This window comes from Ambystoma mexicanum, chromosome 2p, assembly GCF_040938575.1.
Source record: "Ambystoma mexicanum isolate Mex_15411 chromosome 2p, UKY_AmexF1_1, whole genome shotgun sequence".
Lineage (NCBI taxonomy): Eukaryota > Metazoa > Chordata > Amphibia > Caudata > Ambystomatidae > Ambystoma > Ambystoma mexicanum.
Genome location: NC_090923.1, coordinates 1,107,429,942 through 1,107,454,854, shown reverse-complemented (window position 1 = coordinate 1,107,454,854; position 24,913 = coordinate 1,107,429,942). Strand labels below are relative to the sequence as shown.

General features: G+C 46.1%; 1 long non-coding RNA gene across 1 annotated transcript in view; it reads right to left on the bottom strand.

Moving 5' to 3' along the window:
• LOC138566010 (uncharacterized) overlaps positions 1 to 21,715 on the bottom strand; it is a 36,759-nt gene extending 15,044 nt beyond the window's left edge. Inside the window, exons 1-2 of the long non-coding RNA XR_011301778.1 lie at positions 21,404 to 21,715; positions 20,871 to 20,980 (exon numbers count right to left, since the gene is read on the bottom strand). This is a non-coding gene — a long non-coding RNA (uncharacterized lncRNA). The remainder of the gene's footprint in view (positions 1 to 20,870; positions 20,981 to 21,403) is intronic.
• Positions 21,716 to 24,913: the final 3,198 nt, after the last annotated feature.

Below are 24,913 nucleotides of genomic sequence, written 5' to 3'. Positions count from 1 at the left end.
ATGAAATGTTTATGTAATTGTGTTCTAATTTTGATTTTAATTGATTTGTATTCTAATGTGAAAAGTCAAAATATCGGCTAACACAATAAAAATGAAAAATAAAAAAGAGAATGTGATCAAGGCAGGATCAGATGCCGTTTGAGCTCATGCCATCTGCTCATATAAATTGATTGTTGTGGATTACTCCCCACCTTGTGTATGTCACATTGGCTAGTAGTGTAGGTCATCTATAGGCCCTTTCAACTTCAGAACTCCATATAGTCTTCAAAGACGAGACGGTCCTCAGGAATAATATGGCTTTTTCACAAAAGTGGCATATGACTTCGATATCCATTCAGAAAATTCTTTAACAACATTTTCTGAGGAGGGAAAAAGTCTTCAGCGCCTTTATATGTGGAGCTATTAATTTGTAGCTGGATAGGAATAATGAGTTTGGCTCTTTGACGCATCTTTGTACAGTGGTTCCTCACTTGGGAAACTGGAGTTCAAGGTGACTACTGCTCATTGCATAGTCTCCTGCATTGTGGAATGTTTCAAATGTCAATCACTGCCTGTCCTCCACACTATAGGGCTTGCATGTTCATGCTGTGAGGGTTAAGACCGAATGAACATTTTTAGCTGTGTCGGGGTTGTTTTTTGCACAGTTTCAATGGCCATATTAATTGAAGAACAGCTTTTTGCAGAAAAGGGGGTAAGGAATTAGGAAACTGCTCCAGGGTGATCATTTCTGTTAACTCGTCTAAGGTTTTCCCAATGATCCATAGAGCCACAGTGTTTTTAATTTGTTCACCCATTTCTAAAGGGGCTTCTCCTGGATTTAATTTAATAGCTCTCAGCGTCTGCCGATAAAAATTGCATGTTTGCCCCACTCTTTTTAGTAACCCTTCTTTGATGGATAGAAAGGTGCTCCCTTGGGTGAGATTTAATAGTTGATATGAGGTTTGTAACTCGCTTTTCTACAGAGGTCCTAAATACATTTTTTAAAGATACTCTTCCCATCCCAGCTGTGCCACCAGATGCTCAAAGTTTAGGAAAACATATCCTAAATGTTTGCCCTCCAGATATGGTTGAAGCACCCCTTGTGGTTGTAGGGGTCTGGCTTGCAACTCAATCAGTTTGGCTAAATTCTCTTAGAAGTTAGATCGGCCATCACTTCTCGGGGTATAAGAATCCCTTCTATGGATGGTTCAGAATCAGAAAAGAAACAAGTCTGAATCCCTTCAGGTAAAGTCTCAAAATCGTCAGATTCTTCTGAGTCTGAACCAGCCGAAGGATTGCACTTTGGTAGATTACTCTCTAGGCCTGATGGTCCCGCGGGTAATTGGGTGCAAAAAAAAGGTTGAACTACCAATATTATTCGATCCCACTGCTGTATGTTATAGTGTGAGAGAGGAAGGGTGTCTAGTAATACCAGTCTCTTAAAGAACAGATCTTGTTGACCGGTTGGAAAATGCAATTGGGAGAACAATGCCTCCGAGTATGGACACGCGATCAGAGTGGAGGTCGACAATTCGGTTTTCCCCTTCTGGAGGTACCACAATTAACAGCATGGGTTTCCATTTTTATCAGTTGAATTATATCCCACTGTTAACATCATAAGTAAGGAACTCATGGTGGCAACAGTAAAGACAGACACAAGTGATCACAGTTCAAGGGAATTTATTAAACAGTATAGGTAGGTTGGAAAAACGCCTAATCTAAACCTAAATCTAAGACGGGAGCAAGCTTCGACCATCAAACAATAATAACGCAGTCCGAGTGGTGTCTTGTCAAATTAAAAGGGCCTATACTATAAAAACCTACTGCCAATCCTTACGCTAAACACAAAAAGAGTGTCGGATAATGTTCATAAGAAAGAAGGAAGTGTTCTTAAAAAATAAGTCAGAATGTGGTAGTCGGGTCTCCCTTCCCCACGTTTTCAGCACAGGACAAGGTATTCAGCCTTCAGCAATCAGGACATTTAGTGGTTAAGTCTCTTTTCTACAAAAGTCTCTTGCCTCTGTGGGCCTGATGCATTCAAAATAATAAACAAAGAGTTCTGTTTTCACATATACCGGCGTGATGTCTTTCACCCCTTGGATCCCCCTCTTCCGGCGCAGATTCCTCAATCGTTCCTTAATGATATCAGGACCTCCCGATAGCTCACGTTTTCCTGCTTTCGAGGGCCTGACAGGTTCAAAGTTCACTCTGGCATGGCATACATTCAAAGGCTTTCCCTCTTGTACTTTACTTTGTTGCATTCACAGGTCGGTGGGCGTTACCTTCTCACCCTTGGATCTCCCTCTTCTGGGTTCAGATCTGACTCGACTGTTCGCCTCCCTCGACTGGGTTCACTATGGCTTTTAACGAACGTTTCCTGGTAATATTCGCTAATCTTAATGTCTTAATATACTTCATTGTGGACAACCCTCGGCCGGGTTCACTCTTGTCAGGACATTATATATTGGAACTTAAGTCTTTGCCCCCTTTTATCGGCAACCCTCCTTCAGGGTTAATTCTTGCCAATCGTGCCTTTCTCATTCAACTCTTATGATGCAGGATTCATTTCTCTTTTCTTCACAATCATCTGTCGGCTGCTCTAGCCATCACGGAAACATGGCTACATGAAGCATCTGGACCAGCCATATGCCAATCCCTACCCCCTGGGTACTTCATCTTCCGCCAAGACAGACTAACACACAAAGGTGAAGGGGTGGCCCTGATAGTCAAAGATACACTTAAGGCTAGACAAACACATCCACAACTTCTGAGAATTTTGATGCCCTATTGGTAAAGATTTCCTTCTCACCCAACGACACTATGACATTACACCTCATCTACCGGCCTCCAGGCCCACTTCTGGACTTCCAAGCCAACCTTCTACACCTCATGGGCAATAACCTCAAACTAAACACTAAAGCTATACTCCTAGGAGACTTTAATCTCGGATTCAATGACACAAAAGACACATAGTAAAGCCTTTGCTAAAGCTCTCCAGGACCTACGATTCATCCAGAAAGTCGACTCTGCCACTCACACTAAAGGCTGCATGCTAGTCGACCACAACTGTAGGGTTGATATCAGTTCCAACACCCCACAACCACGGACCGACCACCATCTCATCCACTTCTACATCCCAACAAATGCAGCATCCATGCAAAACCTTCCCATGCCAGCTGCCCTAGCCAGACCTAAAAATCTACTCACTAAAGAGAGATTGCTCCCACTCCTAGAAGCCTCAGCATTAGTTTCCCCCATCCCAAGTAACCCTAAAGAACTGGTTGATCTTTACAACACTACTATTAAAGATATGATTGACACAATTGCCCCACTAGAGAACAGAAAGCCAAAAAACTCTTTCACACCAACTCCTGGTTCAACCAAGACATGCCGCCAACACTAGAATCGACAATGCCCAATCCCACTTCAAGGAACTATTCGCTATCTTCAATGATCTAGTCACACCGCCCACGTCCAAACATCAAACGGTTAAGGACGAGAAATGGTGTAATGACATCCAGAAGGCTATGCTTGACAAAAATTGACCTACTCCAAAAAAAAAAAAAAAATTTTAATCAAAAGATAATTGACAACCTACCCAAGACCTCCCAAACGACAGGGACTTCTCCCAAGCCTAAGCCTCCTCTCCAGAATGACAGCAACCCACCTCTGCCATTCACCTTCAAAAAAGGTAACTATTCCTGAGGTTCTACTCATTATGAAGCAAATAAAACCTTCACTGTGCAAAGGGGACATCTGTCCAGCAAACATAATCAAAGACTGTGCTGAGTCTCTAGCACCGTTCATCACATTTATTAACGCCTCATTCGCAGCTGGCTCAGTACCCTCCTAACTTAAGGAAGCATGGGTTCGGCTACTGTTAAAAAAGCCCACCTTAGACACAGATTCTCCTAACAACTACAGGCCAATTACAACTGTGCCATTCCTGCTGGAAATTTTGGATAAGGCTGCTTATCTACAGATACAAGCCTACCTAGAATTACACAACATCCTAGGAAAGAGACAGTCCGGTTTTCGTCCGCGGCAAGGCACCGAGTCTGCTCTACTCGACTTAAAAAACCAATTACTAAGAAATATGAACAAGGGCAAATGTGCCATCCGCCTACTTCTTGACCTGTCGGCAGCGTTCGACCTAGTCGACCATAACATTTTAAATACACACCTCACCAACACGGCGCACTTCTCTATGGAGGCCAGAGCTATGAGGGTCTTCTCAGACCAAGCATCAGCTACCCCCCTCCCCCATCAGCTGTGGAGTGCCACATGGCTCCTGCACCTCCCCCACACTCTACAAGCTATTCACACTACCTCTCTTTAACGACCTAGAAGAATTCGGCATAACTTTCACCAATTATGCTGACGATACACAAATTCTTCCCCCTTTATCGGGCGATTACGAGCAAACCCTAAACATTTTACAACACACATGCTATCATCCAGGCCTGTATGGCAGCTAATGGCCTTTGTCTCAATGGAGACAAGACCGGGATCCTATTGGTGGGACCTAAAGAAACCCTCAGTAAACTAGACAGCAACTACAGCAATTTCAAAATTGAGAATACTGTAATCTCAGTCTCCTCTGCTGTGAAAACTCTGGGTGTATACCTAGATTCCACCCTGTCCATGGACAGACATGTTAGCTATATCTCCTCCTCTGCTGCACTGACAACTAAAATTATAAATGCGGTAAAACCTCACCTGTCCACTGAAAACTGCCTCAACATCGCTAGGGCCACCATAGGTGCAAAACTGGACTACTGTAACGTCCTCCTACTGTGCACCTCGGCCAAAAACATTAACAGACTACAAATTACACAGAGCAACGCACTGAGAGCAGCCCTCAGTATTCCCAGGAGGGAGCACATATCCCTAGCAAGAAAAAATGCCCACTGGCTCCCTGTCAAAGATATCATCCTATTCAAGACCCCCACTATAACCCATAGATGCTTATCCCAATCTGCTCCCAGCTATCTAACTGAACGAATACAACAAGTGCAGACACTTGGACCCAAAAGGGTTTTATACACAAACCAACTCTCAGTCCCGAATTTCAACAGAGCTAAAGCCGGCGGCTCGAGTTTCGAAGGTTTAGCACCAAAATCCTGGAACTCAGTACCACCTAAACTGAGATCCGAACCAACACTCATGGCTTTCAGAAAGGCACTGAAAACCATCCTATTCAAGCAAATCTGTACCTTAAATGCTACCTTAAACATGAATGATGTCTATGACCACTCATTTACCTGTGCCAACAAACTGTACCTATGTTCACTGTTCCCATGTAACCTTGGAACATGAGCACTGCCTGTAACCAAGCTCCTACTACATCTTGATACTATACCAATGCCAAGAAACCTTCATGTAACAGCGCCACGATGCACGAGGGCAGTTGTGCGCTTTAAAAATGCAAATAAATAAAATAAAGACTTCCGACTGTACAGAGGATTTCACAAGACCCCTGTGACCCTCTTTTCACCTTTCCCAAGGCCTTCTGGATATGGTAGTTTCAACAATCGGATAATCGCCCAGCGTTTCCCGAGTGAGCACCCACGTGGTGTCAGACTCCTCTGTTGCTGGTTTTTGCCCTTTTTGCATCAATTCTTCTTTTCGCCTTTCACAGTTCACATTAGCCGTTTGCTACTTTTCATTCAACACAGTTTGGTTTCTCATTGACTCTCCCCTCGACTCAACGGCTGTGGTGAACCGCTTGGCTTTCTTTCTCTTTGGAGTCAAGGTTGATACCACGGAGACAAGTGTCTTTCCCTGGCTTGGTTATCAGCGGAGGAGGGTCTTGTGTACCGTTGACATCTGCTGCAACACACGCTGGCTATTGTTTGCGGTCTTACGATTCCTTCTGCAGAGGTTTCACAGGCCTTGGTCGGAAAGGGCAAGGTCGCTTATCTCCTCGTCACCCTCTCGTATGCACCGTCTTTCTCCTCCTCTTGAACTGCTGTGCTGAGTTAGCTCTCACTTCGTGCAGTCTGCCTTCTTCTTATTGTGTTCTTTGTGCTCCACCTTTTATCCCCATGGGGGAGGGAAAAGGGCCATCAGGTGTGTGCGGTCCTGGTCAATTGCCTGACTTTGCCTGACCCTGGTGTTGGGACATGTCAGGTAAATGGATCCAGTGTTAGTCCGCCGCCCTTCGTAAGATGCGAAAATGTTTGTTTAGGAAAAGGGGGGGGAGGGGGTAAAGTGTTTGTGTATCCTACGTGGTAGGTTGGGGAAAAATTGTCATAAGAAAGGGAATCTGCGTCTCACCCGTCGGTGTCCCACTTCCACTCCCTGAGGAAACCCCATCCAGGTGATCCTACTTCACTGGTCCACTCCCAGGAACTGGATCCAATAGCGATGGCCGTGTCCTGGCCACCTGCATGGCAGACCCCGGGGATTAGTCAGGGAGACACCTTCAGGTTTTTCACAGTACAGACAGAATGCGCAGAACTGTGGCGTAACACACAACCACTTACTGTCCCGAGGCCCACCAACAGGCAGAGAAATTCCTTTTATTCTCTTCCTTTGCGCACCAACCTCCACAGCGTAAGGTGCATTCCAGTCTTTGCAAATGCAACCCATTTTACATGGGCCTCACTCTGATACTTAAAATCCCTCTCCCTTTTTATGAAAACTATTATGATCACCTGCTGCCCTTTCCTTTCAGGGCTGAAGACTGCAGAAACTATGCAACTAAATTTGACTGGGAATATCCACTCTACCTTGAAAATATTACTTGTGTATCTCCCACTTGCTTCACGAAAAATATTTTTGAACTCTTTACCCAACTTTCTACCCTCTTTGGGCACTGATCTATCACATCTGTTAATGGTTGGTGACTTTAATGGATAGTTTCATTGTCCTGAAAAAGGTGACGTATCCACCTTGCATGCCCTTCTTTTGACACATCATTTTCATTCTCTCATGAATCGTTCTTGTCATTCTAAAGCCATTCCCTAGACTTAATGCCATTTAGAAATGTACAAACAAAGGCAATGACAACCACCACCGTTGCCTGGTCAGATCATACAGTGAACATCTTTGAAATTCTTGACGAGACATTTACTCTGCCAAGATAGAGTTCTTTCCCAAGGCATTCATCTCTTTTCAGCACCGTTAATTTCTTATGGAGTGATGGGTATTTTGCATTTGGCAGATTCTCCAACTTTGTGTTCTCTTTTTCTTGGATGCCTTATATAATGCCCTGAAGGATGCATGTGTACTATTGCCCACCTGCAACTTGCTAAGTCCAAATGACGGCTTATATCCTGGTTCAATAAGGAATTGACAAAACTTAAAATCAAATGCTGATAGCTGGAAACCAATCGCCAGATGTCCATGTGTGACTTGGATCTTGTTGAGTTGAAAGCACAATTCAAGAACAATTTTTTGTGGCCAAAAACACTTTCTTATTAATACAATTAAATACTGTTTAGACAGTGAGAACTTTTCCAAGTTGTTCAATCATTCCTGTTTTGTATTCAGGGCAGCACTACGCTCCCATTTTAATGCAGCAATGAATTTAATAACTTCTTTGTCGAAAAGATAATGCATCAATTCATCAGAATCTCTGATTTGGGGTTCCGGCATCACAGGGTCCTTTCTTTTGAGCGGGTCAGCTGCAGGGGTTTCCTCGCAACCCCGCTCACTATACTGTATATATGTATATAGTATAGTGAGCGGGGTGTGGCGGAGGACCCCCCCCCCGAAGCCTTTGTTTTTCTTTTTTTTTTTACCTACCCCACCAGACCTACAATACACACCACAAAAAGTTCAAACTTTTGGTAGTTCGAACTTTTTGTGGTATGTAGATTAGGTCTTTTGGTGGGGTAGGTAAATTGGATTCAGTCATTTTGGCCGAATCCGAATCTCCTATAGCTGAAGCTAATACATCTATTCACTCATTACAGCCTGCTACAGGCCCAATGTTCAACTTTCAACCAGTCTATCTCCGATATGCCCAATTTGTTGAAGGTTAAAGCCTACCTCTAATTCAGAGGCTAGATTATGGCCCTCATTATGGTTGAGCCGGTCTGGAAAAAATGCTGGGAATAATGCTAGTACTACCGGCTCTGGCATTTTTTCCAGACCGGCTCACTCCGAGTCTGCCGGTAGGGGCAGTGAACTACCTGCCGGGAGTTCAGGACCTACCGGCAGAGAATTACCCCTATCGCTGGCACCGGTGGATAGGGGCAAACCCGTTCCATGGAGACCTATGGGACTCCATGAAATGGGAACTTACTGCCGTTGCCGGTACCCGTAATATCCCGGTAACACCAGGATATCGGGTGTCGGTAACGGTAAGGCGAGTTTGCCGGTAACCCGCCAGTAGCACCGGCAGTTTACCCGCAAACTCGTAAAGAGGGCCACAGGCACAGTGTTTGTGGACAAATCAAATGCAGATACCACAGACGAACGAGTACACAATTTGTTAATATTTTACTGACCCAAGATGCAATCCAGACAACACTAAAACAATCTATCCTCACCCCATTACTGAAGAAACCATCTCACAATCCGTCAGTACTTAGTAATCATAAGCCTCTAGGTGGGCTAACCTTGCTCACTAAGACTCTCGAGAAAGTGGTTATCTTCAATTACAGAAGTTTGTTAAAGATGATAATATTTCAGATTGCCGAAAGTCTGGTTATCACTAGAAGCGTGGGACTAAGTTTGCATTGGTACCTGTCTAGGATGACCTCATGCATGAAGGGGAAGAGGGAATTCTTTCTATCTTGGATTTACTTGATCTCTCTGCAGTGTTCAAAACTGTGGTGTGGACCTCTGACTACTTATTAACAAGCTTGATTTGGTCGCCCCTTTTCAGTTGAGTGCCTTTGGAGTGGTTCTGCCCTCTTCAGTCCAATCCTGAGCAGAGAATGAAGTTTGGTCCATTTGTCTCTGGACTTCTGTCTGGGGATTGCGGTGTCCTGCAGGGTTAATCTTTGTCCCCTCTCTTGTTTAATATACATCACTGCCCTCTCCTGGACTTACTCGGAGATTATGATCTTATGAGTGTCTTCTATTCAAAGTCTGGATGAATATTTTTTCTCAATAGCAGACATTTTGTCTGTGGTTAGCCTTTCGCTTGGATCCAGCCCACTAAATAAAGGTTCAGCTAAGACTGAGGTACTTCTGCTTGACCATCTGTGTTTTCTTAATCAGCCTGATAAAATACCATCTCTGTTGATATAAGCACAACCTTCTTCTCTCGAGTAAGAAATCGGGGAGTGATTTGGGTCTGAAAGCTCAAAAAGGTACAGTTACCCAAGCGGTCTGTTTCAAACTTCGGCAATTAAAAAGAATCTTACCTTACATTCCCTGTGACTCTGATCATGCGATTGTCAAGAGCGATAATAAACTCCTTTCTTGACCATGCAAAAGTCCTTTTAATGCGGTTCTTGCATCCTTGAGGGGGTTCAAAACGCTGAGGTTTGACTGGTATTTGGCAAAAGGCAGAGGGATCCATTCACACATATTTGTTCATTTCTTTACTGGCTTCTGAGGTGTAGAGTGACTTAAAATGTTCTGCTTGTAGACATGGAGTGCTCTGCCTTTAGCAGTCTACAACTTAACCGATTTCCTGTCCTTTACAACAGCTGTTAAAACCATGCTTATTTGACATACATACTACTAAAAAGAGATCTATTTATGCTCCTGTTCTTTGACCAGTGTCCATCTCCTTCACAAAAAGATATGATTTAGGCTGTGGTGCTGCAAGTAATAAAATGGAAATAAAAAAAATGCAACAGTTTATAAACCCGTAGGTTATCCCTAGAATTTAACTCTCTAAGGGTGCTCCTACGTATCTATGGCAGGATTTTCGAATCCCTTAGCTTCATATAGGAATGAGCGGGTGGTCTCAATTGATAAATAAGAGCTTCTCTACCTTCTGGACTTTGGCCTGTGCTCTGCAACCACGTCTTCCTACATCATGTCCATGAAGGTCTTTGTTGCACTCATGATGAATGATCCCTAGAGACTCAGGATTCGGAGCCTCCAAATCATTGATCATGAGTGGCGTGTCTCCATCCCTTACATCATCACCCTCACTTTGATGTGTCCAGTCGTCCTCCGGTTTGAGGTCTCAGCACATTCTCAATTCTCACGTCCCCTAAATGTTTTGAACCAGGAAACATTTGTTTGCTAGTAACATTCGTTTCCCCTCTTTTGGCGGTGACAACAATTGCCATCAAGTGATGAGCCTTAAAAGAATTCTGTAATTTCCCTCACGGATGATTCTCCAGCATTGGATCTCTTGATTATTCACATACTATGTCCCTATAGGGTAGAGAGTTGTGGGCAAAGCTCCTCACTTAGACAATGGCCCATTCAGAGGACATGGCCTCTCGAGGAAACAAGGCTAAAGGCTTTGACCTAGTCAGTACCGCTGTGGATACTTTTAAGCCCACCCTGACTCTCCCCTTCTTTAAAAGTGCCCCATAAGATTTGGGGGCGGGAGTCCAGGGACCCTAAAACAGCAACAAGCTGCAAACCGCCATCAGCTCCATTGATGGCCGCAAAGTTGACAGCAACTCTATCCACGAGACCACTGGCAATCAGTGGTTTGTCAGCTGCAAAGATGGCATCGGCATGGTTAAGTCCCCAGCCGACATTCAAGTCATGCTGGTCCACTCAAGCCTCCGGTTAAATCCTGATCAATGTCCAATCACCCATTATCGAACCCCATTGCCCGGCCACCCATGAACAAGCATCATTCAACATTGTTTTCAGGTTCCTTGCCTGCTGGAAGGCTATCAACTTCCTCTGCATCCACAGGGAAACCTGACAAGGATCACCCATTGTTCTCGGGAAATTCGACAATGGATTTCACCTCTACGGCTTTCACCTCTTCAAAAAGCAGGGATATCCAGGAATTGCATCCACAGATAACTTTGTCTCCAATGTCTGCTTCTCCATTGATGCCAGCCATCATATTTCAGGCTCTTCGGTGGATGGCCAGAGGCGGGAAACGTATACAGAGCTGCACACTCATGGAGATGACAACCCCTCCATTTCTTCTTCTTCAAATCCTGGCTGTGAAGAGCAAATACAGGCAAAAACCATTCCCAATACACCTCTTATATCCATCCAGAAAGACTACTAATAAAAAGGAGAGGAAGGCTGGAAGGTCACCCTTTAGAACTAATGGGTCATTGGTGAGAAAATCCAGTTCTAATAGAAGAGGGTGTGCCCCTCATAATGCCCCCACACACCTTACAACTCATCCAATTTCACTGGAATGTGACCCAGAACACCCCTCAAAGGAGGAACACATTTGAGTTTCTGGTGATCCGTAAATCTCTTTTGAACCATGCAATCAGTATGTGCCTCAAGGAAGCCCCTTCGACAGCGGTGGGGACCAGGCAACACGCCAAGACAATGGGGATGAATGGGATGATTATGTAATGCACAACCAAACATAAACCAGAGGCTGACGTCAGAGCTCCACCTTCATATGACCTGCTTTTTTTTTTTAAACCTTTATTTTAACTTACACAGACATAACACAATACACGACATTCTGTTTCCTTGTCATTATCATTTGTTTCACAGAGAGTGGGTACATTTCAATACATTATTACATTGCTTCCAAGTCTCGCTCTTCTATACACTTATCGGACATGTATCGTCTATAATCTGCTCCATATGTCCCTGGGGCGGCTCTGCTCGGGTAGTAAGCCAGGGTAGACTTCCTCACAATCACTGGCCCACAACATATCTCTTTCCCAGTCAGTTATCCTGGGTGGGTCCGAAGATTTCCATCGCATTAATATCATTTGTTTTGCTCGTATCAGACCGAGATTCCGCAACTTACGCCAAGTAGGATCATTTTATTTACTGTGCCCAAGATGCATATATCAGGGTCCCACACAATAGGATTATCCGACATTTTATCAAGAGCAGTGCACACATCTTCCCAGTATCTGGAGAGGCGCGTGCAAGACCATAACATATGGAGGATGCCAGCCTCCTCGCCCCCGCATCTGTGGCACTTCCCTTCGGCCGTGGGATATAAAGTTCTAACCCTAGCTGGGGTGTAGTAAGCCCTGTGCAATACCTTGCAGTGTATCAACCGGTAGCGTGAGTTATGAGACATTCCTTGTTAGTGCACACAGTTTTGCCCATTGCTGGTCTGTGATAGTGGGGCCTAGATCTGTTTCCCATTTACATTTGTCATCCTGTGGCAGTGTCTCTTGAACGGATTGTGCAATTTTATATAATGTGGAGATGGAAGTCTTAGTTACACTGGCCATGAACATGTATCCTAAGCCGAGGTGTATCTGTGGTTCAATGGGGAATGTGTCCCATACTTCAGATACTGCAGTTTCTGCAATGTGTTTCCCCATATGGTTTTATTGATCTCCTACCAGCTGACGAACAGTTTATCTATAAATAGATCTCCAAACCTGAGTATCCCTTTCTCCTTCCAGTGTGCGCAAGGAAAGAGGGGGGCCAAGATAGTAAGCTTCCCATAGCGGCATGTTTGGATGATACAGAATCTCATGCTGTGGGTGGCCGGCCATTCTGGTCCAGGCCAAGGTTGTCACTAGTGCCGGGTTAATAGTGTTGTCATTTCTGACTCTGGCTTCTGCCGCCTTATGTAGAAGATTCAATGGGCCAAGTGTGTTGGTTTCGACTGCAGCGTCTGGTGCCCGGGGATTCCCCTCTATCCAATATGTGGTGTAGTATGCCTGCGCTGCGAGATAATATAGTTCCAAAATCTGGAGCAGAGAGGCCGCCCCAGGGGTATGTCTAGGTCAGCCTGTGCCAGCTCACCCTGGGTTGCCCGTTCCAGACAAATGCCGTGCAGGCCCCTTGGATTTTAGTGAAGAATGACCTGTGAGGCCGTATCGGAATGGTGCTGAACAAGTAAAATAAGTTTCGGTAAGAAGATCATTTTGACCAGGGCAAGCCTGCCCATAAGGGAGATAGGCGAGGACTGCCACATTTCAAGTTTGGCACATAGCATGTCTGCAAGTAATGCGTAATTTGAGGCACAAATGATCTGTGCATTATGTGCTATTTCGACTCCCTGGTATTTCACCCATATGGGGACCCATACAAGCCCATGTAGTTCTTTAGGCTTTTGAGTGGGAGTGGCATCAGTGAGGGGAAAGATTTCGGATTTAGACAAATTTAGCTTCAGCCCAGAGTATTCGCCGAATTCTTTTACCGATCGTAGCGCCCTGCTGAGGTTAGTTTCAGGGTCTTTTAAATACAACATTATATCATCCACATATAACGTAATGATCTCTATCCTGCACATCATGGAAATTCCCATCCTGCTATGCCATGCTCTTAGCATATCCGCTAGTGGCTCTATGACCAGTGCAAATAATAATGGGAATAGTGGGCAACCCTGTCTAGTACCACCGGCCAACTCCAGAATCGCAGATAGGATTCAGTCAACACAGATTCTGACGTATGGTCTCGTGTAAAGTACCCACACCCATCTCACAAAATTAGGGCCGAATCTGTAGTTATTGAGTACCCTGAACAGGAAGGGCCAGTAGACTGTGTCGAAGGCCTTTTGCATGTCCAATGCCAGTGCCACCCCTTGTCTCTCTTTGGGTATAGATTCAATAATATTATGACCGCGCCGGATTTCAGTCGCAGTGGATCTGCCCAAGATGAAGCCAGCTTGGTCCTTGTGGACCATGTGCGGCATAAGAGGGTTCAGTCGTGTGGCCAATATCTTAGCGAATATCTTCACATCTGTCTTTATGAGTGAGAGGGGTCTATATGAACCGCACTCCTCAGGTCTCTTCCCGGGTTTTAGCAATAAAGTGATGATTGCTTCTTGTGTTGTTTCGGGTAGTTCACCAGATTCCAAAGCCTCGGTCCAGACATCAAGAAGTCGTGGCACCAGGGTTGTGGAGAACTCTTTATAGAACTTGGCACCCAGTCTGTCAGATCCTGGTGCCTTCCTGCTTGGGAGGGATTGGATGGCCTCGGCTATCCCCAACTGGGTCAGGGGGCTATCAAGGGCATCCCTTGCCTCGGGCGATAAGAGAGTAGTGGGGATCCTGGCTCATACCGGTATTTCTTTGTCCTTGGCACTCTCTGTGTAGAGTACAGGGTGGCGTAGAAGTCCTTCCCCATCTCATTCTGATCGGTGACCACTGCTCCATTTGGACGTGCTATACACAGGATATTGTTGCTGCCACGCTCCCCCTCACCATTCTAGCTAGAAGCCTACCCGGGCACTCTTGCTCACCATACCATACCATCTAGCGGCCGATCAAAATAACAGATTTCCCTTTCTGTGGCTTCTTCTAACGTCTAGCCTAATCCGGGCTGTTGGGTTAAGAGCGTATTGTTCCTGCAATTGTGCTATATTTCTTTCGCGTCTCTCAATCTCCCTGCAAATGTCTTTAAGGACTTCCAGCTCTGTTTACCTGGCGACCCCCTTATGTATATCTAAAAGGCTTGCCACAGAGTTGCATGAGTCTTAACCGTGCCGTCGTTATTTTCGAAATATTCTGCAATGTGTTAGATCAGGGATGTCTTGTACACATGATCAGTTAATGCTGTTGCCTTGAATCGCCAAGGAGGTCTCCGTGGAGAGACTTTGGGGATGTGTAGGGTTAGTAGGACCTGGGAATGGTCCGATAGTGTCCTGGGCAAAATTGTAGCTTCAGATACCAAACCTAGGACTTCCTGTGATGTCAAACACATGTCGATCCTGGAGTGCATGTCATGCACTGATGAGTAAAAGGTGTACGCCCGCCTCCCCACATGTAGGGATCACCATGCATCGCGCAGGTTCAGATTGGTTATATGCATGTGTATTGTGCGTGCAGATCCAGTGAGTGTTTGAGGGCTGCTGGATATGCGGTCCAGTTGAGTGCACAGTATCGTGTTAAAAGTCTGCACCTATGATGATGTGAGCAGTGGTATATTTGCCGCACTTCCGAAAGATCTTGGTATAAAAGTCAGGTTCGTCAGTGTTGGGGCCATAGAGGTTATTGAGAAGTATCTCCGTTTCAGCAAGCCTCCCGTGGACGATCACATACCGTCCTTCTGGGTCGCTTTCAGCGGCTAAGTTTGTGTACGGTAGTGCTTTTGTACCCCCCCGTGCCCTGCTGGAGTAGGACGTGTAGAAGTGGTGGCTGCCCCATCCTAGTGCTATCTTATCCGCCTGGTATCCCAGTAGGTGTGTCTCCTTGGATACCAGGCGGATAATGCAATCTGAGCGCCTGTCCTGTTAATGTATGCCATAATTTCCCCATGTTTTCACTGGCATCCCCAGTCCTCTCACGTTCCAGCTTATTAGTGTAATTCCTTTGGAGCCCTTTTCAGCCATACTCAGCCCATTGTCGAAAAGGATCCATAATGATCAAGTGTCCCACGCTATCTCTATATGACTAACTCGTATATGTCTGTGCATTTATAACTCCCCATATATTACTGTTGCCACCCTGCCCCTCTCTCATAGTCCCCCTAACTTCAACTATGCATTTCCCTCGCTCCTTTATCCCACTCTTATCACCAAAACCGTGCACCTGCATTGGGGGTTCTTCCGCGAATGCCGAGAACGGGTTCATAATATGACTGCCTATCAGGGCACAAACCTGGACGTTACCAGTACACATCGTGATAAGTGGCATTCAGTAGTATTGTAATGTGTCATAGAAAGCAGTACTAGAGTATAAATATACAGATTTTGGTATCTGCCACTGTAGCCTTATGTCCATTGTTTCTAATTGTGGTGTTGAATCAATTATTAGTGTCTTCCCATTCTAACAATGACGACCCGTCGTCACCAGCACCGGTGGCCCTGATCGGCCGAGAGGACCCAACAGTATGATCGGTAGCATTCATTGGTATGGCAACGTAATCGTGTTAAATCAATTGTTAGTCTTCTCGCCTTGGTGATGCCGAGCCGCCAGCACTCACACCGGTAGTTCTCAGCGGTTGCTTGGCTGGTATTGGAATGCTGGACTCGACGAAAGAGGCAGCTTCTTCAGGAAAAGTAAAAGGAAAAAAGCAAAGATTGTTATTATACTGTAGCCGGAGCTTGGCGGGGTACACGCCCCTGTCTCGTAGCATTGTCTTGACGCCAATAAATGAGCGTCGCTCCTGTTGCACAGTCAACGTGTAATTCGGATGACACTGGAGCCCAGCTTCAGTTCCTGTTTGTCCCTTGTTGTCCGAAGGACCAGATCTCTGTCCCTATAGTTCTTCAGTCTGGCAATAATGGGTCTCGGGTAGGCCCCCGGTTTGGGGCGGGGGGCTAGGGATCTATGGGCCCTGTCAACCACAAAGATTGAGGACCAGCCAGGATCGCCCATCAAGTCTCCGAGTGGGACTTCCACTGCTACCTTCATCGGGCCCTTCATTGCTTCTTCTGGCACCCCCACTATGCGCACATTATTGCGGCAGGACCTAGCTTCCAAATCCTTGCATTTGAGCTTCACTGTTCCAAGATCTTTAGGCATTTCTGTCACGGTGTTCCGTAGTGACTCGAGCGCATCCTCCGTGGTGCTTGATCCGGTTTTCGGCCTCGTGATGCGGTAGGTCGCTTTCTCAAGTTGGTTTATGACTGTTTGCGTTGATTCCGTCGAGTCTATCGTTCAGGGCTGCGAAGCCCTGCTGCAATGAGGTGAAGACCGCCTGGGGGTCCATGGTGGTCGGTGTGGGTGCGGTCTACATGATCGATTCAAGGCAGGTGTTACTCTTGTCACTTTTTTTTGGGGTCTCTGCCGTTTATCTCTCGATGGCACCTTTCCCTTTTTTGGGCACTGCCCCTTTGGGCATTGTTTATCCTCTTCCACACCAGCTGGGGTGGGTTATGCTCTGTGGGACTGTAGGGCTATTTGTCTGATATTAGAGACACCTTGGTCTTGCTGTATCTTAGAAAAGTGGCCCGTTGTGTTGTAGTGTTGGGCCACAGCTCAGTTTCTGGGTTGCAGGTCCCAAGTGCTGTTACAGTCTGTTATATGCAACACCCCGCCTCAGCCGTGCTGGGTGTCCGTGGTCTGCCCTAAAATGTAACTACCACCTCCTTTCCGTGGTAATGGCCGTATTTCGATGCTTGCTACCGTGGTATGTGCGCTGCACTCCTCGGAGGGTGGGATGAGTCTCTCCAGGGACAGGTAGTAGATACTTGGCTTCTACTGCTCCAGTGTACCTTTTCGTTTGCTTCCGCCTGGATTTCAATGACCCCAGAAGTCTGTTGTGTTGGACATGCCAGGGACGCAGTCTTGATTACTCTGCAACCTCGCTGTTCTAGGTGTTTCCATTAGTCTGTAGCGCGGGTATGGCATGGTCTGTGTTCCAATTCTGCAGTGTGCCTTAGTCCCCTCACACTACACATCTGGCCGAGGGTCGCCCCTTCCGCCCGAGGCACTCCGTGCAGCATGAAGGGTGGTGTCTTACCTTGACACAGCCTTCGTCTCTAGTTGGCACCGTGCCCAGGTGGTGCAGTATGTTGGCGGGTGCGGGAGGGTGGCGTTGTGCTCAGGGGTGCTTTTGCCAGTAGTGTGTTGTCAGTACGCCGGAGCCCTGGGTCCTGGGGTGGATTGTTCAAACGTTATGCTACAAGTAGTGCTGAGCAGGGGAGGTCATCCCATCCCACCCCAATTTTTATATGTTGCTTGTGTGGCCACAGGTTCCGGTCCCTGACACCTCTGGGCTGTCTAGAACAGCGTCAGTGCTGCCTACATTAGGTATTGCTGCTGTGTGGGGGCAGGCCACTTCATCTCCCCATGGGGTCACATGTCATCTATGGGGAACAGTCCGCCCAGACAGGCATGCAGCATCTCCCCGGAGCTCAGTGGGATCCTGCACGCAACTGTTCAGCAAGTCACCCCTCGCAGGATGCAGTGCGCGTGTGAGAGAGGCCAGCGATTCCTGTGAAGGGACTGTGCTACAGTGTTGATCGGGGCGGCTTATACCTGCTGGTGTTGCGTTATGCAGGCAACTCCAATCTCTTGACTCCCGCGGCTTGGCGCCTTAGTGCCGCCGGCAGGTGTGGGGGGTGCTGTGTGCTCGGGGAGCAGCCGCACCTTGATAATGGTGTCCGTGGAGGGTTCCGCCACTCGCTGTCCGGGTTCTCTATATGGTGCGTATACATGCAGGCGCTCGACAGGAGCGTTACCGGAGCGCCCGCATGTACACCTCCTGTGCCGGAGAGCCGCAATGATGTGTCCTTGGTCCCTGTTGAGCTTCGTGCGGGCAAAGCCGAAGGGCGTAGAAGCACGTTGAATTCAGCAGCACAGCCGCGGGTGGCAACGCTGCTCCTCCCCGCACGGGGTCTCGCTGGCAATCCAGTGGGCCTTTCAGAGCCGTGCAGGTCACACGGTATTTCTCCCGAACCGGTGCATCAATTCACTTAATCTTTGGTAGACAAGCTGGCAAGAACTTCATGTATCATCTCTCTTAATTTGGTCCACATTTGGGCGATGTTGTTCGAGTTATGAGCCCGGGGCCCCTGTATGCCCACAGAGCTCACACACACAGAACCATTCTGCAGCGTGCGCAACAGCACCACCGCATGACCCGCTTTTTGACCTAAAGGGTGTAATCTTTCCTATTTGACAGGAGGTAGAGGCAGCACAGAATAACCACCATCACTCCCATTCTCTACCACGTTTGGGAGGAAGGTGCTTGGATTCTAAAGACATTTATCAGCGCCACCTTTTGCAGCACATACAGATTTGAAATATAGAGCCCCTGACTTTGCTAGGCTCTGTTTTCTGGGACACATGCATCTGGGCTCTGTGATAACCGTCACAGCAGCATGCTGCTCGACCAGTCCAGCTTCAGCACTCACCCTATCCGCTGAGAAAGGAGGGAGCTGGAAGCTCTCTGAAAGAAGGTATTCTCATCAGCATTGAGGTAAATACGGTCTACCAGCGCCCTTGTAATGCCTAGCTACGACTGCAAGATGTGTTTTAAAACAGACAAGTTCACTCAACACCTGCCCAGCAACATGCAGATTGAGGCCAGATCAATCAAGGAGGGCGAGCATGCGTTCAACAATGTGATCGACACCACAATGGACTTTGATGACTCTTGCTTCAGACAGCTGGGCAGTGGGAGGGTGTTCAGATAGCAAATATGGATGAAGGCCACCAATTTGCACCCTGACGTACAGGCAGGCACCTGTCCTTGACAGCAATTAGTTGTTTGAGAAAGCCATCAATGAAACCCTCAAAGGTATCAAATCAGACACAGACAAGGCTAAGAATATGGTCTCGCTCAGGGATCAAAGACCTTCCCATCCCTTTCATCTTTACAGACCTAGTCTGTCGTATACCCAAAGGGCAGCCTACTGTGCGCACAGACAGCATGCATCGTACTCCTCCACCTATCCCAAACATCTACCTTCAACATCTTCTTTCGGTTCCTACAGCTCAAAAGGTAACAAATGTAGGAGGGGTGGGGGCCAAGTAAGGTCCCAGGCCCAAAGGAATGCCCGACTCACTGTCCCTCACCCACGCGCTATACCCCAATCTGGGGTAGATTAAGTCAACAGCTTCATCGGTGGCAAACTTTTAGCACTGACAAATGGGTACTACAAATCATCCGACTCAGACATAGTTTCGATTTCGTGTCTCAGAAACCCCCTCTACAACTGTGACAACAGTGGTCAAATCTCCTGCAAGATGAGATGCAGCAAATGCTGCTCAAGCATATCATCCAGCTAGTACCAGAAGGTTAAAAGGGGCGACAGTTCTACTCTCGATATTTCTCCATCAAGGAAGCCAACAGACACATCATGGAGCAGTCATTTCAGATGATCTTACTTCCCAAGGGGATTCAATACTTATGGAAGGGAGATTTCTTAACCACCAGCGATATACAGGACGTCTATTTCCATGACCTGATTCGACCATTGCACAAAAAAATTACTTTGTTTCACAGCCAACAATGAGCATTTCAAATTCACACCCCTCCCATTTGGCCCCCACTCTGTCCCCAGATTATTTACAAAGTGTCTTGCTCCAGTGACCGCTTGGTTAAGACGGCAAGGAATCAGACTCTTATGCCTGGCTGGTCATGAAACCCTCTCACAACCAGGCCGCAAGGCACAATCGTCTCACCTTACAAACCCTGGAAGACCGTGGCTTTGCAGTCAACTCCGAAAACTCAACATTGCAGCCAATTCAAACAATCATTTTCCTGGGAGATGATATAGATTCCACCAAACCAATGGCGTGGCCATCACAGGAATGAAGGGAAGCACTACCTGCGAAGTCTTGTCACCTGAAGAGCAGGACAACAACTCTTGCACAGTAAAGGACCTTTCTTGCATACATTAGATGACCAGCGGGGGACTAAAAACTGAAATAGAAAAAGTTTGAATTAAAAAATGCAAACAAGTGGGCTTCACAATTTTGTAATTCCAGCTATTTGTATTCGGTTTTTTAACACTGATCCCAGTCAGCTTCAGCACACGGTAGATGGCTGTGCTCCACAGGACGTCACCTATGAGCAAGCAATGTTCTGACTTAAGCCCCTCACTCTGAGCCCAGCTTGTTAAGCGAAGCCGATCAATGAGGGTAGTAGCTGACTATCCTAGTAGGTGGCCTGTCCAGTACAGTCACACACAGTGATTAAGTATATGTACAAATCAATCCATATCCACAAAATTGCTCAAATTAACTTGAAAGATAAAAATGGAAACATACTCTTGCTAGATTCACTATACCCCCAAGGAAAGAACGTGGACATAACTGAGGGGTATAGGGGTAAGCAGGTAGTGATTGGAACAATGGCGAAGGGCGATCTCAGCAGTGCCTCAAAAAATGTAACCGGGAAAATGTAGGGCACACACACACAAAGCAAGAGACACATGTAGGTGGGCTAGGAGAATCACTCTTTACATACATCTGTTTACTTCAAAACACCCCTGTCCCGTCTCTTACCTGTCTCGAGCACCACTAGAGTGCGTAAATCATCCCTGGTCACGCAGCGATTGAAAGGGGTAGGCTGGTCCACTGGAGGAAAGGCAGGTAACAAGTGGGGGTACCTTTCCCTAAATATAGCAAAACACTAGGTCATGACACGATTATACTTTAACAATACAAGTGGTAACACACGGATACATGACTTCTAGGATGCGGGTGCACATTTTCTATAGAATTTGGAGTATCCTTATCGAGTGTTCAGCATTGCCACTACGTCTAATGGGTACAAAGCTGCTCCAGTACACCAGTTGTTTTGGTAATTGTATGTAAAAGCAAAGGACACAATTTAATATATATTAAAAAGCCTTTTTATCCCTGCTTATAATTCTATCCCTAGGTAGCTGCATTAAAGAAAGGGTTTATTAACATCATAGTTTATAAAGTGCAATGTATATATTTACAAAATGGCGCGAATAAGAAGTTGTTCGAATAAGAAGCTAAGCCAGCGTCATATTTACAAACCAGTCTCTTCTAGAAAAAATGTTCTTAACCTGTTGCAACAATCCTGGCCAGGTCTGCCTGCAGGGACCACGTAGACTGGGTACCAGTGTAAAGGACACACTGGGAGTCTTTTGGGGTCGGCCCGGGTGTTGAGGTAGCAGCACAGGGTCCCTGATAAAATCCAAGCCCGGGCTTCTGCAGAAAGCGGGGAGCCGACGGAATACATCAGAGCGTGGGAGAGGTGGCGCCGACGGGTGAGAGTGTCTGCCGTGCTCTCCCTTCTCGGTGTGGAGAATCACAACTGTCAGCAGGAGAGGACCGGCGGCAGTGGTGTGTGCGGGCCTGGTGAAAGTAGTCCCTGCCACGGCTGTAATTGTGTGGTGCCCCGCCCCCCGGCAACAGCGTACCGCGTTGAAGGTCAAAGGCCCAGCACGCAGCAATGATAACGTGCGCATCGTCTCTTCAAGCAATGAGCTGCTGCTTCACATTCGAAGGCAGGATGAACCAGGTACTTATTATTGTGACGCAACGGAGCAGTGCGCCGATTCAACCATCTCATTTGAGGTTTGGTTTAATTGTCCCCAAACGGCGCTTCGCTCCTACGCCACACCAGCGTTTTGTCTATGTACAGGCCGAGGGACCCATCATTCCAGGTGACGGGGCTATAAAAACCCTTCATTAAAAAAAAAAATAGCACATGCCTCACAGCAGACACCCTTCTAAAGGGGCCAGTGGGAAGGGGTGCTACAATACATTATCTCAGAAAAACCCATAATGGCGAGCGCATACTGTTACCTCCACCACAGATTGGGTCATAGCGATTGGTAAACCCACATGTCTCCAAAGACTTCAACTCTGTTATTCCCACTCTCTACTGTAACATAAGGGGGAAGATCAATCTTACATTGTGTGAACCAGCGGGAGTTCTCTGCTGTATTGAGGGTGGAATTCTTATACAAAGTCTCACACCACACTATGGCCCCATGTACAACACAAACCCCTTCCCTGATCACTTAGTTCAGACAGGCTCCCCCAACCAGAAAGCAGCAGAGTATGACCGCATTGCACCAAGTTGCTCACTACAGAACCCACGTCCACTTGACATCAAGATAGTGTACTAGGGTTCTAAGCTCTCTGTCCTCGCCAGTAGGAAAAGAAAGTTGGACTATCCGAGAAGGGAGGAGAAATGGGGGCCAATTCCTGCCACACCCAAGGAGTAGAAGAGAAAAACGAGAGAGGAGGGGAGACTGGGACAGGGCAAACCCCAACACACATAGGGAATTTACAGAAGGATCAATTCAGAGGGTTATTGACTAATTAGAGTAATTCCAATCACTATATCACATCCCATTGGAAAGTAGAAAATGGCACAGTCATGACGCTGATCCACGAAGAAGTTGTTATGCTTAGATAGAGTGATAACCTTAACCCTGCTGAGGGCTGCAATTCAGCTGCTAGAAAAAAACAGAAAACACAAAAGGAAGAAAAGCACTAGGAGGGTACTTACTAGGAGCTATATATCAGGCCCTGGCAGAGACCAGGAAGGATAAATCAGAGCCTGCTGAGGGCTAAAGCTCAGGTGGATGACCCAAGGCTGGTGGGTGTAAAAAAAAAGAGGGCCTTTCAACAACCCTGGCAAGTGGGATGAAATATTTTCTGGTATTGTAGCCTAAAATGTAAGGGAAATAACAACGTCTTGCACCCAGGTGTGTGTTGCTTTCATGAGCTGCCTGAATCCTGCAAGGACGTCCACAGGCTAGAAGGATGACATATGTGTCTCAAGATTAATCCTGCATCGAAGAAGGAAGTCAAGACTGCTGACTGCTATGTCCCTGGGACTGTGAGTTGAAACAAGAAACAAGCTAATACTGTATATATTAGATGAAGGGCCCGGGCCAGGACATGAAGTCTGTTAAGACAGTTCCTTAAACCACAATCCTTCCCCAACCTGACATATTCAATATAGCGGCCCCTTTTCTGATTATCGGGTAATGCCCCTACATCTCTTAGTTGTTCACCAAACCCCAACCTACTAACTTTGTCAGTAAAGGTGATAATAACATCTTGCTGTTTCATGTGTTATCTAAATCCAACATTGTCACAGTTATACAGATTACCTCTGTTATTAGACAGTCTCTTTGTAAAATGGTCAGCCTGGTTTTGTTGAAATTACTACTGCTCTGCTGAAGTACAGGGATGAGTAGTGGTTTCTAAACACCTGCACAGCCCCACACTACTACTTGATGCCAATCATAAAAGTGAAACAGTCAGAACATGATGGTATATCTCCTTTGCATCCTCAAGGTAGCATGGGCCAAGGGTATGCTAAACTCTTCAAGAGGGTGTGAGCCTGAATGGACGCATCTTAAACAACAGTAGTACAGTAAGGACCAAAATTAGAGAAATGGTCAATCAAGGTTCTACAAATATAGCACTTTACTTAAACTAAAAGAACAGACAAACTATATATTTTTTATTCATTATTTATACGAAGAAGATATACAATAAACTGAACAGTATTAATTAATAAAACATATCATAACTAAGCAACAAAGAAAAAAGAAAGACCCAGATATCCAACATTTGTCAACACAAAGACTTTCAACCCCCCTCCAAACTCCCACCATCTCCCCCCAACCAACAATTTTATAATGGCACTAGTCTACATTTAAAAACTTCCCCCAAATCTTCTCAAAAACCTTTAATTTCCTCTGTCTTATGTAGATTACATTTTCCATATCCGCAAGTCTATACATTTCCTCAATCCAATCTGCTGATTGTGGCGCAACTTGAAACTTCCAACCACGCAGAATAATTTTCTTACCAGTTGAGGCCCCTCTAAGAAGCCATTTCTTTTGAGATAAAGACAATGCATCCAATAAATCATCACATCCAAGTATCATAGTCTTGAAATCCAGATCAATGTGTGTCCAAAGCAATCTCACACACTTGCTGCAAACATCAGACCAAAATCCTCGTATGCGTACACAATTCCAGAGCATGTGTTCCAATGTTCCCACCTCACACGAACAGCCCCAACACGCACTTGATTCCAACATGCCCCTCTTTTCCAATCTTTCAGGACTCCAGTATACTCTAATAAGAATTTTGATTTGTCTCGACCTCTCACATAAGTTCAGCGAACAAAGATTCACATTTACACACATACTATTCCACATCTCCGACAAGATATTATAGCCTAGTCTCATAATGCATTCATCTCGCAAGCTGATATTCTCCTTGTACTTTGCTACAATTTGCTTATAGACTCTACTAGCAACTGCACCTTCCCCAGACACTCTCCTAGCAGTAAAAATATCCAGATTCACATCATCACACCATTCTACCTTCCCAACAATCTTTTTCAACCGTCTATATTCTGCATCGGAAACATTAGCAATGTTCCATCTTGCGCTCAGTTCTGCCCCAGATAACCACCTCCCGTCCTTCCAAATACCAATCCAATTCATCCCACAAATAAACCATTCCGGCCAAAACAATACCTTCCCCTTGTACTTAATTGTGCGATTTAACCAAATAGAAGCATTAGGCGATTTCCA